The following is a 20,775-nucleotide window of genomic DNA, read 5'->3' as shown; positions in this document are numbered from 1 at the left end:
CGGGGGCAGCATGGCGAGCGGCAGGCCGGGCGGAAGGCAAACGCAGCAGTCCGCCCCCGGTTGCGTGAGAGCGCGGGCGGACGGCCCTGGGGCGGGGCGGTGGAGCCTCCCTCGGAGGGGCGGCCGTTGGGCGGCCGTTAGGGCCGGTGGGGCGGCCTCAGCAGCTCGCCCCACTGCCTGGGCCAGCAGCGAACTGAACCGCGGCGAAGGGTGTTTAATTCCTGGGGTTTATTCTGCTGGAGTGGGAGGGAGGGATGAACGAACGAACGAACGAACGAATGGATGGATGGATGGATGGACGAATGAGTGAGTGAGTGAGTGCACGGCCGAGGAGAAGTGCTCTTTAAAGTTACCAGACTTCAGTGCGTGAAACGTGGTACCTCTCTCTCTGCCTCAGTGCCTGAATACAATAAAAAAGTATCCTGGTTGCTTCTGGAGACCTGGGACTCTTTGTCCCCACTAGGCTGCCGTGGGGCAAATCACTCAGTACGTCACCCACCTTCCAGCATTTGCAGGATCAAATTTGAAATTGTACGGCTATAAATCTGCAGTCCTCCTCTAGAAGAGAGCCCTGTGGCTTTTTTTTGTAGTGTTCTTTTGGGTAAAACCAAGCTTTGTGCCAGGGGTGTACAGTGCCAAGCACTGTCACCCCATTAGAGCTGTATGCCCAGCTGTGTAGGTCTTACTGCTGCATGGTTACCTAGGGGTGGGATTTTGTGATGGCTGAGACCGTATACCTGTGCGGAATTAAGTATTGGCCAAAACAAGTGTAAAGGTAGAATTTCCATAGGTGTCAGTGCATCCAGTGTTTTACCCGTGGGAGACAAATGAGCTCCGAGGAAAGGCTGGTTTATGGAAGACAATCTAAATTGGCAAGGCAATATCCTTCATGATTCCTCTTAATAGCGGCAGCACATTCCTTCCTCCACCCTGAATAATTGATTTGGAGGGCCTCTGCATGGAATTAAGGTGAAGAAAGAAATTATGGATTCATGCCTATGGAGCATTCATGCTTTTTCTCACAATTACAGACAATTTTTATTACAAGACAAGCCCAGGAAGAACAACTGTCTAAAATGAGATAGAAAAAGTTGTTCTAACAAGCACATTAAAAGAGTGGTGTAGAAAGAATGAAGCATCTGCACTGCGTACATGTTACATGTTCATTTGCAAGTGGTATTCTTGGTTACATTTTTTGTATTGGGACAACTGAGCATGATACATGCTAAAGTGTTTTTGCAGTATGGCATGTATAATTCTCATAGTTTCTACAGCAGAAGCACACATGAAGTGTGATTACTGATGCAGTTATTGCTGGTTTAAGATTGGTTTAACATGTGGGTGTTTTTTCTCTTAGGAACAAATTTTATTTCAGCTGAAGGCAGGGAATGAGATGGCAAACTCCACAATATCTGAGGTTCTCCTTTGTTTATCTTACTATATGGATGAAGTAATGTTGTTCATAGCCATGTTGTGCTGAAATATTTCTTTACATTTTTAAAAGCTTTTATTTTTATTGTTTGAACTTTTCCTGTATTTGCTTTCTCATCAGGAATGACCACACAGGCCAGGATTTGAACTGATTAGTCGTAAAAAGCAGGTTTTGTTCTTGCTAGCCTGAGTAGTCAAGAAGAAGCTTTAATTTTATATTTCTTTTGTGTAGTCAAGGAACAGAAAGGTGAACATGATTTTCATAATTGAGCAAAAGAGTTCAACACAGTGCAGAGCTAAAATGTACAACAAACTGCACTGGAACTCAGTGAAGGCCTGAAATGATTCCCTGAAATAATTCAGCAAATTATTTTATACAGCAAGTAAATTTGAGAAAACTGCTTATGAGTACAGCTAGGTGGCTGAGATAAAATTTGTTGAGAAGGCTGTTCTTTCAGCTCTGCATTTTTTGCCTGGGACTTGAATTCACTGGACGCCCCGGTATTTTCTCATTCATGTTCTTCTAGAAGTCTGGGGATATATCCTTCTTTGCATGTGGCAGAGTCAGTGGTGAAGTGAAAGGATTGTACCTCCAGCTCTTGCCTGGCACTCACAGGTCTATCAACACACAGAATGGTAAACAGGAGTTGAGCTTCATAGACGTAAATTTCACAACTCACAGATGGTATTGGACATCTGGGAATGACAGTGTTGATCTTGTAGGAGAAATAATAGTGGATAGTATCTGTTACAAATGCTTTTTGATGGGAAATTTTAATTTTGGTACTGAATTGATGAATCAAATGAAATTTTCAATTTATGTAGCTGTGACTGCCAGAGCTGCCTGAGTTGAAATGGTTTATTAAAAACTTTTGTTACTGGTGGAAACCAAAGCTCCATGGAAGCAAAATGCAAGAAGGCAATTTGCATGTGTTAGTGCATTTATGTGTTTTACTCCCTGCATGCAACATTTTCATCCATTTTCATTTTCCTGTGGAACAGGAAACACTTTTAATCTGATCTGTTTGTGACTTGTGAATGTGGGCAAGCGCTGGATAGGATTTTTTTATTTCCTTTGTATTCTTAAGTGGAGATGGTGATAATGAAAGGAAGGTAACCATCTGTACCAAAAGACAATGCCTTTCAAGAGCAGCTTAAATTTAATTTGTGATGTTTGCTTAAACACAGAGAAAGTGACTCAGAGCTTTGGAAAATGAGAAAGCACAGTACCTGCCCCATGGCTGGGGGGGACGATCCCATTTGTGAATCACATCTTTCAGTTTCCTATTGCATGAAGGGTAAACCAAGGACATTTCCTTCTGTTCCTCCGTAAATCCTTCAGCTTAAATTCCTTCCTCAGAAAGGCAGTTTTCAAAAGCACAGGAGAGTGTAACTCACCACTCATTTTCAATGGCAGTAGGGTTTCCATTGCGTAGTGCAGTGCCATCGGTAGGTTTGAGAAAGGTGTGCAGCAGGCTTGTTTTTCCACTGTAATGTTTTCACAAATCTCTCATGCTGAGTGCTGCCCTTGCTCTCTCTAGTTCTGCTGCTGGGTCAGCAAGCAACAAGTGGTTTTCTGGTTTGCACACAAGGCAACATTCCTGAATGTAATGCAGCCTCTTGGTATGTTCCCAGTAGGCCAGAACATGTAAATATCCTCTGGTTTCCATTCTCTCAGCTGTTCCATATGAAAATCTGATTAACAGCTTATCAAACTCAGTATTTCTTCCCTGTTTTTCCTAGCCAGTTTGCATTCCTCATCTCATGAAAACAACCTGCACTGTATATAAATATTTATTGTGTGGCACTGATGAGAATACCTGCAAGAACCAGTGTCGTCTCTGTGTTTACCAGTGGTTAAGAGTCACATGAGTCTTCTTCATACCCAGGGCCTGAGGACATGCTTGAAGCAGAGTCATGTTCAGGTGCCCTACTAGGCAGTGGATGAGCATCAAGAAAGTTGGTTTCATGTTTTTGCTTTGCTGGAGAAAGCCGAGGGAGAGCAACATAGTGGTTTATCTCTCTGGGAAGCAGGTCTGTGCTGTCCACTCTGGATTTACCCACTCCACACCCAAATATGCTTAACACAGCTCCTGACCTCACCAGGGTGGAGTCCATCAGCTGTCTTGGCCTGGCTGAGAGACTGCAGCCTTTGAGAGCTGCACAGCAAGAATACAAAGGGCAGAGCAGGCGCTTATGGCTATCTGGAAGGGCATTAGAGAGCTGCTTCATACTGCTTGATTTTAAAAAACATTTAGGCCTGATGTTTGATGTCATGACACCTTGCGTCATTATTTATATCAACACTAGGAGGAGATAAATTTTACTGTATCAAAATGTTCTCCACTCGTCTTGCAAGTAGCTGTAACACAAACCGGGTAACAGGCCACTATGCCTGTTTGAATGAAGTTAAAAAGAAGACATTCAGATGTGTTCCTTATTCTTTTTTTAGAAGATGTATTTCTTAGAAGCTTGGTGAATGGATTTTTCCTTTTTTTTTTTTTCCCCCCCCGGGAAATCTGCAATGGCTTAATGATTTCAGAAGAAGGGACATGTTAAAGATAACACACACACTGAAATCCTCCAATCATTTTTGTATAGTAAAATTGTTTTATTCCAAAGGTCTGATTTAAAAAAACTTTCCTATCAACAGGCCATAAAAATTATATTTAAAATATTTAAAGAGTGTATTAATTGCTTGTGCTTATTACTTGGCCACTGTAATTGCAGTTGTTCCTCTCAGAATGTCCACTTGGCCTTTGTGAATGGTATTTTTTAAATTTGAAAGTGAAATATTCCTTTTAGTAAATCCTTTTTTAGTTAATTAGGCAAAAAACAAATGCTCTGCTTGCATGTTTTCACAGACGGGATGACATAAGGCAGCTTCTGCCTCTGTGGTTATTTCAGGCACGATGCTGCTGAGAACTGGGAGATGTGTGCTACAAAGAGCATGGAAAGGAGACAGTGTGAGTATACAGATGAAGGTTTACGTGAGAAAGACCTAGCTGGGTTGACTTTTCACTTCACAGGTACTAACTAGCTCAATTAATACTTTCCCCAAGAAAATTAGGATCTGAAAGGATGCTAATAAAATACCCAGATCCTCTTTCCTAAGTTATAATTCTCTACAGCTTTCTCTTAGTTGCTTCTCTTTTCTGTATACAATAAGCTCTCTTCTGGAGGTGCAGAGTGAGATTTTCTCTAGGATTCAGCCAGGGTTGCACTTGTGTTCTGAACCCAGGTTTTCTTGCAGAGAACTGAGTATCAAATGGGAGCTAAGTATTGCTTTAAGGCAGGCTTGAACTTCTCTAGCATGAAAGCCCATAAAGCCAGGTGGCAGAGATCAATCTTTCAGGGCCACCCCACTATTCCTTGGGCAGGTATTCTCTGCGTCTTCTACTTGGTCCTCTACAGTCAGACCTGGACATGTTTAACTTGGAGAAATCCAGGATGATTTCAGCTGAGCATGGAACATTACTGTGCCTCTTAACCTCCTAACCTGTCCAAGGCCTTATGTGATGGAGAAGACAACCAGAAGTACCTATTGCATCAGATTTGTATGAAGGACAACGGAGTCCAACACAAGACAGCTACCTGAGGAAAGTACCTTCTTACCTTGCAGTCCCATGCCAGGCCTAGCCCAGAGGTGGAGAAAAGACATGGCCTTGGGCAGGCATAAGAGAGGGGGGAGGCTAATAGGGACCACTTCCCTTTCTGGGGTGATTTCTTTTACCTCTCCCAGCTTGGATCCAAGGCGAATGCAAGCAGACCACTCTCAGATTAGTGCATCCCCTCATGTCTTGTTGCTGTGCTCATGCCAGTGGGAAGCTCTGACTGGACAGCTAGCCCCTTTTCCCTGTGCTGCCCTGCTGAGCTTGACCCCTGCATTGCCCAATGGGGAAGGAGAGCACTGCTGATTTACTGTGGACCTCATTAACCTGGGTGGAGAACCATCAATGCTGGCACATAGTAAGCATGTAACTTCTAGGTATTTTGTTCTTTATCTCTTTATCTGTGACCCACTGCAATACCAGTTACGCTACTTATGACATTGACCCACACAGCCTGCAGCGAAAGTCCAGACGGCTGTGTTAATGAAGGGAACTCTGTGATGGCTGTGCTTGGCCTCCTTGGGGTTAGAGGCAGCAAGCCTTGTTGCTCTTTTGTTGTGAGCAAACTCCTCTGTCCTAATTCAGCTCCTGAGTTTGGGATTAACTCCTAGAGGATTTTTCATAAATTAAAAGCCCAAAATAATAAGTGATATTTCTAAGGAAGGCTGAGTTATCAACTCCAGTAACTGACCTCTCCTAATTATTGATGCATTGCTTAGATAAACATCTCTTTTCTGTAGAAAAACAGTCTTGTCCCACTTGCCTGGAAAAGTTGTTCCTTCTTCCAGTCTCCATAAATAACCTCTTTCAGGGCTTCCTTTGCCTGGAGTTGCATTGAAATGAGTACTGATAATAGGCCTTTGTTTCTGCCTTAGTTGCTCTTCCCTCAAGCCCTAGAAAACTTGCTTGTCTTGGTAGTGCAAGATGAAAAGTTCCCCTGTTATACAATGTCTCTTGCTAAAATTCAGGAGGCATTGCTGCTCCTTAGGGTAGTGAGCTGCAGGTCTGTGCTAATCGCACAAGGGAAATTTGCAGCAGTGCTAGTCAGCTACCTCTGCATCTGTCTGGCATGGTGTCCTCACCATCTCTGTCCTTCCAATCTGAATCCTGGTGCAATATGCACAGCTGAAGGCTGGACTACTTTATCTACCTGTGAGTGAGCTATGGTTAACACAGGTTGAACATGCTGAGCAGGGTATAGCTCAGTTAAATAAACTGATTGTCTCAAAGATGGAGGCTGGGAGCAGAACAGACAGGTTCTGTCACCATGCTCCTCAAAGTAATCCCTAGAGTACTAGGCAGCAAGAGCTGTGAGATACACCTCAGCACCCCTGCTACCACACATAAGTGACTGTAGTGCCTGAGTAAACCGCAGGTAGACAGATACGAATTGAGTGGACGTGCAACGTGAAGAATGTTTGCAAGTGGGCTTGGCTTACCTGGAGATTGTAATTTACATCAGTGCCCACTCCCTTTTACAAAAAAATACAGGCTTCTTTTTGCTTGCTAACATCTACCCATGTGGGACTCATCCTTTCAATAGAGAGTGAAAAGAAGTAATGTTGGTGTCTTTTAATATGCCCACACTATTTCAGAAAATGCTCTGAAATGGTGCTCTCTGTGATTGTTCTTGCAGAGAGGTCTCTCTTTAATGTATTAAAACCAGAACAAACCCAATCCTTCTCTTTTTTAAGTTAGGAAGCCTATAAAGCTCCATACGAAGTTTTGATACAGTCTCTTGGCCAGTACAACTAAAGTAAGGTGATTGTGTAGAAAGTTCCAGTCTGGAGGAGAAGTCTTATCAGTAAGCATTTGAGTGATTCCATGTGGATCTCTCCTGCAGTGATAGAAAAATGAAAAGACCAGCCTGAACCAGAAAGCGTTCTGATACTCGTAATCATCTAGGAAGGAGGAGTACACCTACTGTAGAGAGAATCCTCCCAGCAGGCTCAGACATCTTGATACTAGCAAAGCTGTGTGTCACAGCAATGTTAGGCAAATTGGTTTAATCATTCACTTGGAGGGCTTCAAATATCAATAGTTACCCATGGGATTCTTGGTATACTGAAGTCCTTCACTTCCCCACATTTGCTTGGAAGCTACTGATATCCCAGCAGTTTGATGTTGTCAGTCTCAAAGAACTTTGATTTTTAAAGACACCAGTAGTATTTTGGGACAAAATTTAAAAAATAGCTTCTAAGAGAGAACACCTATCCACATGGAAGTCTGTCATAACAGTGAGCTCTTCCACCAGACTTTACAACATCTGCACAATCTCCAACTTTATATTACCTTCGTCATGCTATGCTAAGTTAAGCAAATTGTTATTTCTAGACCTGTCTGTCAAGTGACAGAGCTGTGAACTGGGATTCAATTTGCCTAGGACCAGACAGACTGGCAGCAGCAGAACTTCAGTTTGAATCTACGTATTTCTAGCTCTGGGTCCCAAAAATATATGGTTTATAGGCCCGGAACATTTTTTTCACACTTGGTGACAGGTAGCTGCAGTAATCACTGCTCAGCTCTAATGAGAAGGTAGACTGTTGCATTTTTGCTTTATCTGGCTGGTAGGCCTATCTCAATACAAAGAAGTTACACAGGCAGCAGGACCTACGAAGAAGGCTGAACAAAAGCCAGGGTTGTTTTAATTTAGAGAAGAGGCGACTCCAGGGTCATATGATCCTTTTTCACGTAATTACAAGAGTGCTTCAGGAGAGAAAGACGTAATCTGTTCTCTTTGTCCATGGTGGGTAAGATAAAAGCAGCAGGCTGAAATTACGGGAAGGGAAATTTAGATTAGATGTTTTCCACTTGTTAAGATAGTGAAACATTTGAAAAGATTGTCTGGGAGAAAGTAGGACACACGGGCCTGGAAATAGTAGGGGCAGTTAAAATGGTGTTCATGCATTCACATAGCTGGTATGGGCTAGATTAGCATTTTTAACGTGTGGAATATGGACCACAGAGTAACAGTCCATGAGACATGTGGGGTCCATGCAGCATGAAAGGGCAATGGGAAAACAATCTAAAGAAACCCCTCAGTCCGCAGCTAGCAGGGATGTGGCAGATCTCTGCTCTCTGCTCTGAGGGATTATTTGACATGTTGGGGGCAAAACCAGTAAAAATACCACTTTGTAAAATGGTAACTTTGACCAAATGCTGAGTAATGTACGCATGCATTACTATCCCTCCTAATTGCCATCATGTTCTTAAATGCTAGATGGCTTGTAGCTTTTTCTTTCCTGATTAAAGAAGGTTGAGACATTTTTGACTACCTGTCTTTCTGGGTTCCCCCCAGATATCTTGCCTAAGATAATGTCAATTTCTGAGGGAAATTAACTCGTATTTATACCTGGAGATTTTTACAGTGTGTTGATAACAAGCAGCTACTGCCAAGAGCGAGTCCTTTGTCACTGAAAGGCCACAAGAGCCTTCTACATTTTCAGTGAGTACCAGAACAGCCAGGAGTGCCTCAGGATTAAACATTGCAATGCAGCTCTGCCCCCTGTATGGCATGAAGAAGTTCTTGCTGGGATTGACACAGACTTGGGAAAGGGTGGACAACAGTGAATGCCATGCCATAACTTAGTTCAGCTGTTTTCTTCATAATTCCTTCTCTGTGATGTTGAGGCAGCAACCTGGGTGTTTACCAGAGTGTTGGCCCTTGGTAACCAGGAGCTCTTCCCTCTGCCAGCAAAGAAAATGGAGTCCTCTAGTTAGAGCTGGCAGAATTTCAAAGGGACCAGCTGTGTTGTTGGTGTTGAATCACCAGGAAAACTATGGCCTTTTTTGCCTGCTAGCAGGGCACATGAATCACAAGGAACTTCTACCAATTTTAACAAAAAGTACAATGTTCTGTGAAGTCTCCGTTCCTGTGGATTCACTCTTTTGGCCCTATCTCATGCAGTCCTATTAGTATTTACCATCTCTCATTTGTGTCCTGGTGGATACCTCTGGCAGGCAAAAATAGTACCTAGATGAGTGGACCACTTGCCAATGCTGACTGCTGCCCAAAGGGCTGTGCTTCTCCCTGTCTGTGCCTTGGAACAAGCACTGATTTCTGTTAACCTAATTTTCCCTGAGACCTCTGTCCTACTTTTGTTTGGAATTAGCTAACCAGTTCAAAACATATTACGGGAAGCAGAGAGATGAACAAACAGATAACAGGTAGCATAACCCGTAAGCTCCTGTTTTCATAGAAAACCAGGCTAAACCGAGCACTGTTCAATCAAATCATTGGTGCCGGTGAGTTGCTCAAGTCAGGCACTCAAGAAAGCCTGCACCTCAAAAACCAGGGGGCCAAATCCAGCAGACTCCTTGGGAGGACACCCTGAATATAAAATTCCTGCCCAGGCTGGTCTGATTGAATCCTCATTGATCCAATGTTCTGCACTGCTGTGAGTACTGTTTCAGCAGACTGTGAGCACAGGAGATGAAGACACCTTTGTGGTTGAAGGACAGGACTGAATTCAGAAGGACTGGGCTTGGTCCCCATCTGTGATGGTGCTGCCTTTTGGGACTAGAGGGAGAAGCTAAGATGATGGGTTAAAGGATGTGGCAAGGGGGGAACTGCAGAAACTCAGTACAAAGTATTGCCTTCCAGGACACCTTTATTAGCCTCTTTGTCATGCAATTCATAGCAAAACATCATCTTTAAAAAAAACACCACTCAGATTGAACTGGAAACTTTTTGGGTATGGAGCAATGCTTAGAAAGCATTCTGCACATTTTGGTCTCTCCCACAGGGTAAACAGTAGTTATATTAATAGTTTTGGGTGGTCTGTACTGTACCTTATTTACTGCAATATGCCCTGGTCTTTGAAAGCATGCCACTGTGTTCATCTTCAGGATGGCTTTCATTCTCCAGTCCACTCCAAGGATATGAGTTTTCCCCATAGTTGTCCAGTTGTCACTGCAGTATCATTTGAATTACATAGTGCCATCCCCTAAGGATGATTCCAGTCCATGTGGGGAGTTTTTGACTGGTGGCTTGTCTTGCCATCTTTAGAGAAGATCTTGGTAGCTTGACATCCGTTAGTCGTAGACAACAGGTTGTGCAGTGTGCATTCTACTATCTCCCAGACCTTCTGTGGGCTCTGATCTATAGGAGAACCCATGCTTGTGGTGGCCATTAAGACAGATGATGTCGATCTGTCCACTTCCACTACCTTCCTCCACTAGCTCTCCAGCCACACACATTGGCCAAAGTAAGTTGCTGGAGTCTGTGCCCAGCCCCTGCCAATTCTTGTAAAGTATCGCTTGGATCCTAGAGATCTGCTGGTTTTATTCAATTCAAACGTGGCTTTCTAAAGAGAAGAAAGAAAGGATCTTTGGCAGTCTCTTTTTGCCAGGTTACCTCAGTGCACAATGCTTCTTTCCATGTGTTTGAATGTTTTATATCCAGAAGAGATCCTTGGTGAGGTACCTGCAAATCCTCAGGCTGCATTAAGTGCAGCTGTATGACTTGAGGCCCATAGCCTTGATACAAAGATTGCCTTTGCAATGTTCATGTTGCATTCCAAAAATGCATTCCCTGCAGGAAATGCAGGGAGGATGCAGGAAATGCAAAAAGGATTCCTGTCATGGCACCAGGTGATATGGTAGTTGTGTGTCATCATAAGCCTGCAGTATTTGTTTTCTTTGGAAATCAAAGCCATTATTTAAGCAAGTCCATCATTAAACCAGTTATTTTAGCAATAATCACATTTCCATTATGGGAAGTAGAAGGGTTTTGCATTGTTCTCTTGGCTGTTGTTAACCTCCAGTGCAAATCCGTCTGCCTCCCATAGGTGTGTCTAAAGAACTGCTGCATGAGGTGTTCTTTGGAAAAGCTGAACCTTTATATTTTACCTACAGAAAACAGTGATCTTCTGTTGGTATCAAGGGATCTGCTAACAAGTTGACAAATACTGACTTGCAAAAAGAGGCTAAAATCTCCCATCCAACTCAGATAATCCCCTCAAATTAAAATCCAAAATGTGAGTCACTTTTATTAATCTGAGGTCACTGATTGAAAGGTGTTCCCCATTCAAGCAGGAGGGAGGAGGGACAAACCTGAGTGCCTGGGAATATCATTCTCTTCTTTTTCCACTCAGTTCCAACAGCTCAAGCTCAGGCAACCTGGGGAAATTCAGGCCCTCCTTGGGGGCTCAGTTCAGCAAAGCTTGCTCCTGAGATACCTGGGCTGACTGGCTATTTTGTGGCCACTTCGGGTATGGTAAATGCACTGGACGTCACGCTTCAGCACTGTGCTTGACCAGCATCTAAAAATGTGAATGTGAATCTGAGATATTTGGGTCCCAGTTTTATAAAGCAGTTGTGTGCCTGCCTAATTTCATGTATGTGACTATCTTCAGTAAGACTGAACCATGTGTTTAGTAGGGACTGAGAGGCGCCAAGCTGAAAGACATCTGGTTTATTGCCATGCAAAGAGCAGCCTTTTCATATTGACTGTAACACTCACTTGCATCTGTGGTTTGATCATGTCATTTAACTTCTCTTCCTCGGTTGTTTCATCTGAGAAGTCAGATTGCTAGGGTTTGCCTTTTTGACAAGTGATGTAGGAGGATTAATTCATGAGTGTGTGCCCTGGACTTCAGAGAAGTCTGTCAGTATGAAAAACTATAATTAAGAATTGTTTGCGCTGCATTTGAAAACATTTGCACAACAGCCTCATCCTGAGCACAGCTGACTGTTTGCCACTACTGCTCAAAGCAGTAAAGGTTGAACGTGCTCAGCAGGATCAGAATCAGACTAACAATTTACTTTTAAGACAGCCATTGGAAATCCAAAGTTTGGGAAGAACCTAAAGCTTTTAGAACCAAGGGAGACTCCAAAGGCCAAAGCAGTCAGTGATAGCTTTCCACTGACTCCAGCAGGCTTTGAACCAAGCTTGTATCTCCCACAGCTGTCTCAGTTATCACTTCATCACCTCTTCATCTTCTCCTTCTCTCAGAAAACAGGAATCCAGCAAGCTCTTCAAGCCTGGGGACGAGTCTTTCTGACATCAAGGAAAGGGTAGAAAACAGTATGTTGCTTCTGCACCAGCTATCAAAAATCTAGCATTCTAATTTAAAAATAAAAATGGAAAAGAATTGTCAAGAATCAGAACACATAATTGTGGGAGTGAGCAGCTTTTTCCCTTGGGCTGAATTTGGACTTGGATTTGATCTTGAGATAGCTATAGAGTTGTAAAACTGGTTTGATGGAGTTGTAAAAAGTCAGTATGATGTTGAAGGAAAAAAAACAACAAGCTTTTGGAAATAGAATAAAGAAGGATTTTTTGATTTGAGGGAGTCAGGAGCAGCACATCTGTTTCACCTGTAGACGCTGGATCCACATGGAGATGGTGAGTGATAGGGATTGGGAAATGACGGGCAATGCCCACCAATGCCCTCCGTTGTTCAGATAAAACCAGTTGTGCAGGTGATTGGATCACATGCTATTGTCCATTTCCTGCCTTCTGCACTCCTGCTGAGGATTTCCTGGAAATAAGGGGAAGAAAAGAGATAGATGCTGTATAGCCTGCTAGCCTGGCTTTTAGTACAGTTATCTAGGGTGCGGAGGAAGATGTATGGAAATGGTAAAAACTAATGCTGAGGGCTATAACACAGGAGCAGGCAGGAGCTGTTTTATCCAGTTGTTGATGGAAAAGTAAGGCTGAGGTAAAGGGTGGGGGGAGCAAAGGTGATACCAGCAATTCATTTGGGGGAAAAATGTAGGAAAAAAGCTCAAGTGGAAGATGATGCTTCTTGGCTAGAACATTCTGTCTGCAGAGGGTGGGCCTGGCTAGATGTGGCATTTGGCACAACTTCCCAATGGTGGACAGGAATGAGAGTGGGGCGGGTGGGAACTTCCTACTGCTTCAAGTGATGTTGAATGTTGAGTCTCTGTGCCCATCTCACTGACAAACGGTTGATCCCTGGCCAGGGACAGGGTGGGAATGAACAATTAGCTGGGGAAGGAGCAATAATAGGAAGATAAAGGATTGCTGGGGAGGTGGGGAGCACAAGACTGGGGACATACGGCAGTGGGGCTGGGACCCTTCCCCGAGGGAGCAGCAGCGGTATATAGCAGGAGGGCAGGGGGATTGAGAGCTCCTGTGTTGGGGTCTGGGTTTGAGTGCTGTAGGAGGCCAGGGCTGTAAGGAGCAGGAGGTGGGGCTGGTTGTGAGGGAGAGGATGGAAATTTAGATGATGCATGCTGAGGTTGACATTTAGGGAGGGGGGAGAAAGAGAGGAAGAGTTTGAAAGGAGGTCTGGGGTCCTGCTTTGGAGAGGAGCAGGAAACTGTAGGAGATTTACACGAGAAGAGAGGACAGGAGTCTTTCCCTGGCATCCCGTTTTCTACCCACAGCTTAAGTGGGTAATGCCAATGTCATCTGATGCAAAGCTATGCCTCCCTTCTCACTCTGTCCTCCCAAGTACCTCGGGGCTCTTGCTCCCCTAGGACTTTCCATCTCTTCAGATGACTCTTCAACGCTGATGTTAGCCCAGGAGGCAGTGCAGCCACGTTGTGCAGCAGGCTGCCCGAGGAAACCAGCTACAGAAGGAAAAAAAGCCATGCACCCCCACACCTGGTGATAGAGCCCTCCACACTGCAAACCGTGGCTGTTTCCATGGTGCTGCACCATGAGACTGGCTGTCTCTGGTGTCACACTCCAGCTGGACACATGATACCTCCGGCTTGAGTCTTTTTCAGCTTTGGCTCCCCTTCTCTGTTGTGGGAATGAACGGCGTCTTCCTTTGTTTAGAAAACCTGCTAAAAGACCTGCCAGCAGAGACCTTCCAATTCCGACCAAAGTCATATCAACCCATTCACGTTGGCTGGGCTTACTCTGTCCCAGTGAAGTATGCTTAATTGTTGCCATTTAACCTTCGACCCATCATTTGTGAGCTGGGCAGGGATATGGATGCACCTGGCCACTTCCAGCTGTTTGTTGTCGACACCCATTACAGCTTTGTTTAAGCAGAGGAAGCAGATCTTGTTAGTACTTTTCTTGTCAGTGATGTTGATTCCCTTTTTGGCTGCAGCATTTCAGGCAGTGGCTGCTGTATGAATGTGCCAGAGTTGCAGGCCATAATGATCTCATTTTGGAGAGGACAGAGGGGTGATGTGGCTTACATTTGCCTGACTCTGAAGGCTGCTTGTTGCATGTTAGTGCAGCCATAGTTGTAGCTGCAGCAGTCATCCTCTGACTTGAGTCTTCCAGATACTGGCAGTGCTGTAAAAAGCTGCTACCAAAAAAAAAAAAGGCCATTGAATAAATGTTCCCTTCCCCTCACCTCTCACTGGCTTGGTATCTGGTGTGCAGTCTCAGTCCAGTCTGAACCAACTGTAACAGGAGAAAGAAGGCACACATGAAGAGGGGAAAACCATACAGGGGGACTTTACAGGAGGATGCCAGTGTCTAAGGAAGCCAAAAGCACGAAGCCACAGTATCTTGGCTTGAACTGTATGCTTCCCTTGACCATAGTATACCATACAGTTGCAGTATTTGGCATCTCCTTTTGGAGGTCAAGACCAGAATGATTTTTGTGAGACTGGCTAAGGTTTCCCTAGAAAGGAATACCATTCTGTAGAGTCACATATGTTACTCAGGAGGGGAAAAGACCACCTGGAGCTTTTCTGTTCTGCTCAAATACAGTGTGCTCCCCTCACCTGTAACCATGCTTAGGCAAAGGTTTTGCAGACATTTTGAGATGGCCTTTGATTAATTAATCTGATTCAACAAAGCACTGTTGACTTGATGAACATATGGCTGGGTGCTTCAGTCTGAGAGAGGAAGGTCTCTCTTTCCTTACATTCTTCCTTTGCTTTTCTGCTAGGCACTGTATCCTCTGGGACAGAGTTGAGGAGCTGTGTGTGTCAGATTGACTTGCAGAGCTGATGGTGCTAGTGTGATGCATGCTCTGTGCTAGAAGGCAGTGAAAAACCCTCATATCTTCCCAAAGGCCAGATCTCCCTTTGCCATATGGATGACACTGCAAATAAACCAACCTGTGACTCTCTTCTTTACCCTTTATGTGGCAAGGTGGGAAAGGCAAGAAGTCTTGGTGATTTGATCCCCAGAAACCTCCCTCATTAACACAGATCCAGCCACAGAAACAACACTGAGCTCCTGGGAACTGGCTGAAATTTGCTTTTCCCTGCCTCCACTGTTGGCGTTCCCATTGCTGGAGCATCCTGGGCTCCTAGATCTGGCTTCTTGCTTCTGTGTCAGAAACAGGATGGAGGGCTTTCTCCCACCCAGAGAGATGGCTGGGTTGCACCCTTAGTGCTGGGGAGCAGCAGGAGCAGAACTCAGTAGGACTTGGCAGCCCAGGAGTAACCAACTATTTCTCTGTCACTTCTGGAGGTGTTTGGGAAGAACATGGCCAACCTCACCCTGGCTGGGACCCTTCCTTGGGTTCTTCACTCTGGAGAACATTTAGTGTGGCCCTTAGGTGGCACAATGAATGCTGCATGGCATTGCCACTTTTGGAGGGAGTCAGCAACGAAAAGATTTAATGACCTGTCCCTGGTGTGGGCTCATCAGTCCCGTACAAACTCCCAGAAGCTGTGGCTGTTTGCTGGGGAGGGAATGGTGCCTTTGGCTGTCACTGGTGGCCTGCTCAGAAGGTACAGACCCACTGCAGATGGGCTGATTGCAGGACCCTGCAGCCCTTTGCTAAAGAGAAGGCCAAAAAGAGAAATTTGCTAGAGATGGGGCAAAGGTTAAGATTAAGAGACAAGGTGAGAGCAGAGACCCAGGGGGTAGCCATAAACTTGCCAAAGCTGGGACATTCAGCAGGGTTTTCTGTGTCCTTCAGTTTGGCTTGGGCTAATAAGGAGATTTCTAAAGACTCACCCAGCAGGGCAGGTACACGTGCTGTGAAGTCCCTGTTTTTCAGAGATAAATGTCAAATTGGAAATCCCCAAAGCCTGATGGGTGGAATAACAAGCCTCTGAGATTTCCCATCAAATGCTCTAATTTTGGCCAGTTACAGGGCTCCCCAGGCAAGGAATGTCAGTCATTTCCTTTTGTCCCAAGGAACATGTCAGATGGAGGAGGGAGTGAAGTGAAATCTCTGGAGACAAGAGATGGAGGGTCTGGAAAAATTATGTTTCCTGGAGTCCTGGGCATGGCAAGACTCTAGAGAATTGTCAATGGGGGAAGGAGCAAGACAAGAGTCAGTTAACGCCTAAAAGGGAAGTTTCCGAGAGCTTTGGGTGCCAGCCTGACAACCTGCGAGGAAAGAGCCATGTGAAGAATGATGATAAGGGCATGGCTTGCAGCATATGCTTCCTCACAGCCATGCCAGCTAACTAGCCCATGTATGCACTAACCCATTCCCTGCCATGGCTGTCACCCTGGGCATTACTATAAAGATTTATTAGTGCTATCTGGCTCTTCTTAAGAAATAATAGAAAGGTTACCCTCTTTACACATGCCCAGTTGTTTCCTAGTCTTCACCTTACCTCCACATCAGCTGTTCTGCTTGTGCTGTTGCAGCTACTTTTCCACCCTTAATTCAGAAAGAAAGGGTTGTGATGGTGACTCTGTTTTTCTGAGTAAAACAAGGGGAAAAAAAAAGTTTTCCCAGCTCTGTTCTGAAAAATCCAGATACACAGAGGAAAATCCAATAAATTATTAACTCAGTCTTTCCATTTGCAGATCATGGTGTTTCTGGTTGGTTTTTTTAATTATTATAATTTTTTTTAAATTTTTTTTTTACTGCTAGCTGCCTTCTCCCTCATGAAAAGAGAGAATCTCTATTTGATTTGAGATGCAATGTCCTGAGCCTTTTTCTGGCAAGTACCTGGATGATGGCTTACATGTGGTTTTGTGCCTTTTGAATGAGGAGAAATAAATTGGAAGTGAGCTTCCTGTACTCCTCTCATCTTCCTGTGAGAGAATAATGAGCAAGAGAGCACCTTTATAGGCAAAAGATTACAGAGTTTATGCACTGGTTATTCTTTACAGACGACTGATTGCGATACGCTCTTCTTTTTTCTGAGGGGGTGGGGTGGTGAGAGAAGGTATTTTCAGGTATGAATTTTTGATCTAGATGATTAATGTTTGTTTTAGGAAGTGGTGGGAAGAGGCTGGTGTGAGCTGCCTGAACAGGCACTGACACAGCAATGCCATGAAGCTCAATCCCTGCCTCCACCCAGATGCTGCCCTGCTGGTGAGGGAAAGAACCCTGTTGTCCCACATTGTGACCAGAGGCAGGTTTGATCCATGTGATATGGTCAGAAAAATGGGTTTTGTTTGCTGCCCTCCTCGCACTCTGGTGATCAAGTGTGGGGCTGCTTGATGGAGACACCTTGGCAGCCCCTTGACACCGCATGACTGACCCATTTTCCTGTTTCTTGACCTCCTGTTTTCCATCCAAGACTCCTTGCAAACAGTTAAGCAATCCACCATAATTACTTTTTTGCCTTGCATCCCAGTTTTGCTACGTGGCATACCCAAACACAGTATTTTCAATACTGTTACCTAGACAATCTCAGCTGAAAGGACTACCAGAGCACCACTGGCCTTGCAAGGCTCCGACTCCCCAGAATAACCCCAGGAACTGCCTTGTGCAGTTTGGCCACTTCTCACACAACTCCCCCTTAACCAAGCTGTGAGATCCAGCCATCCCTTGTGGTGCTTTCACCCTATCTGCTGTGGCCAGCAGTTTCTGATGTCGCCTCCGGTTTCCTGTGTCCCGTTCACCTAGCTGAAGCTGAGGCCAGCACCCAGGCCACAGCCTGCCTGGTGTTGGCTCCCTGCTCCCCATCACTGCCCTTGGCTGGAGGATTTGCAGCAGCTTAGCCACTGACCCAGGCTGGGCTTCCTGTGGAGTTGACTGACTGCCAGAGGCTGACTGCTGGGTGCCTGCCTCTGTCTTTTTTTTTTTTAGTCTAGGTTGGGCTGTGTCAAAATACATGCTGTATGCTTGAACTTAAATTCTTAGGCAGTTCAGAGTGCTCTGTAGCTGTGACAAGCCCTCATAACTACTTAGCAAGCCACCAGTTTTTGTGTCAGCTTTTGCTGCAAACATTTTTTTGATATAACTAACTGGAAACTTAAATCAAGCCTTTGGACAAAAAATACAGATTTCCTTCAGAAATGCACTAAACGCACCCCATTTCTTTGCTGATTGCCTGTACACAGAAATATTCTGGGATTTAACACAACCCTTGTGCGATGGTGTGAGAAATACCACCTTCCCTTGTGCAAATCTCAGGATTGGTGGTGCCAAACCCCCACCACTCTCCTTTGGAGTGAAGCAAACCAACAGCTAGATGCCAGCGTGGCAGAGGCTTGCAGGATCATCCTCCCCTAGGCTAGAAAGTGCTCTCCTCTCCCAGTCCTGCAGCACAGAGCATATTCCCGGCAGCCTAAATGTCTGGGTGACTCAGGCCAGATGCCTGGATCAGAGAGAAAAGGTTAAATTCTTCTCAACTCAATGCACATAGGGGAAAAAAACCCAAATTGGAGTGCAGCAGCTGCAGCTGCCACCTGGGTGCCCAGGGCCGGGTGATGGGCAGCTGCATTGCAAGGCGCAGCACCAGCCCTCCCCTCAAACCCAGCTTTTGCTACCAGCTGCGTCCTGGCCCACAGCGGCATTACCTCAGCCCTGCTGGGGAGGAGGGAGGCAGAGCACATCACGTCCTCAGAGACCCAGGCGCTGGGTGGTTTCTTCTTCCGCTGCGTTGGCCACCTCAGATGTGGCACAGATGGGGAATCTGCAGCCTGTGCCCCCACACCGGCTCCTAGGGTCTCACAGGCGTCTGAAGCAGATGGGACAAAGCCCTGCCGGGGCCCAAACATGCTTGGCATTGCGGCTGTGGCTGGGGGAGAGGGGCAAAGCCCTCCAGCACATCACCCTGCCCCGATGTGGCACTGCGCTCCGTGGTGCATGTTCGCCACGGACGGATGGGCACAGGGCTGCATCACATGGACATGCTGCTCCTGTGGGTGCCAGGGTCAGCACTGGCACACAGGGCAGAGGCAGACGAGGCGATGCCTGCAGGCCCGCGCAGGGACCTTTTCGGGACCCATGCCAGCCATTTTGGGGAATGGAAACCCAGCTTTTCATCCAACTGTTCCCAGAGGACAGAAATGACTGGATTGGAGGGCTGCTGAGCAGGGCTAGGAGACAGATCCTGTGCTGCTCCTGAGATATGTGGGTGAGCACAGCTTGTGGTGCTGCGGAGCTGGAGGGAGACATGGGATGGGGAAAGAGGAAGTTGCAGGGAAAGAGCAGGATGCCTTCTCAGATCCAGGGTACACCAGGTTTGAGGCACCCAGATGATGGAGGCAGTGCAGTCTCCTGGAGGGTGGCATGGGTGGAAAGCAGGAGCCACACTGCTCAGGCAAGTATGGAGCTGGAGGTGGTGAGAAAGAGGGGGTTCGGGTTAGGAGGAGCAGTGGAAGCTCTGCGTGCCGCAGCCCTATCAGGAGGACACGGGGCGCTGCTGCTGGATGGAGCCTGCAGATGAGCAGGAAGAGCCCAGGGATGGTGCTGCCACCCCTGTCTTACTGCCAAACAGGGAAGGCTCCAGGCTAGGGTGCACCATGCTTTATGCCTGGACTTACCTTTATCCTGCCAGAAATTGATTTTTAAATTTTTTTTTTTTTTTTTTTTTATGCTGGAGAACTGAAAGGCTGAGGTCGCCGTGTGCTGGCAGGGACTGTGGCTCTGGCGGTGAGCCTAGAGGCCGATGGGGAGCACAGCAGTGCTATGCTTTCTCCTTGGCTGCAGAGATGCTGCTGTGGCTGGGTGTGGTACACTTATGTCAGTGACTTCATGGTGATGCACTTCTACCACCAGCACCATCCAAAGCCTTTCATAACAGCAAAGCATCTGGAACAACCTTGCCTTCCACCTAACATGCAGCTTTGTTTTCCAGTGCAGGGGAAGAGGCACACATCAAGTGTTTAGCGAGTCCTGGCCCCTGCTCCAGGCTGCTCCAGAAAGCCTATCCTCAATTTTGGTGCATTAAAAAAAATAAAGCTTTCAGCTGCTACTGAACAAAATGCAAGTATGCTGAAACTACAGAAACTAACATCCTTCTTTCTCCAGTCTGTCAGCTGCTTGTGTAGCTAACTCCTGTAACTGGGCCCATGACATTTGGGGCTATTTTCTGAAGCGCAGCTTCTGCTGGGGAAACCCCGCTTTTATTAAAAAGGACAACTTGCAGAGTTCCTGGTTAGAGAAATCCTAACAACGTGACTGCGCGCTCAGAAACCTGACAATGCAAGGGAACTTCCAGTGAATTGTGGGAAAGAAAAAAAAAGGAAAATCAGTTTTGGATGTTCAGCTGGGGATACTCCAAAGGTGTCTGTGCTTTCTTGCTTTTTGAAGTCGGGCTGCAAAGGAAAGCCCCAGGGCTGGAAAAGGCTTTTGGGTTGGGTTTTGGGCTTTGGGGTTTTTTGTTCGTTTGTTTGTTTTTTTGGGTGTTTTTTCTTCCAGCAGCTGGGAGCCGCACTGAAGGGATTTAGGAGCGAGCAGAGCACGGCATGTCCTGGCCCCCGCGGGCTTTGGACGTGTCCCTCCCCAGCGCCGTTGCTGTCGGCGCGCGGTCCGGGTTGTGTTTTTCACTCTGTTGCGTTGCTAATCCTGAAATAATACCTCTTTTTTTCTTTTTTTTTTTTTTAATCTTTTTGAGGAGCACGTGGTGTACTCCGTTCCCCACCCCTCCACCGCGCCACCAACCCTCCGGGGCGGCCCCCCCGCCCCCCCGGACCGAGCCCCGC

This window comes from Haliaeetus leucocephalus, unplaced genomic scaffold (assembly GCF_000737465.1).
Source record: "Haliaeetus leucocephalus isolate CR32 unplaced genomic scaffold, Haliaeetus_leucocephalus-4.0 Scaffold187, whole genome shotgun sequence".
NCBI lineage: Eukaryota > Metazoa > Chordata > Aves > Accipitriformes > Accipitridae > Haliaeetus > Haliaeetus leucocephalus.
This window is presented reverse-complemented; position numbering follows the sequence as displayed.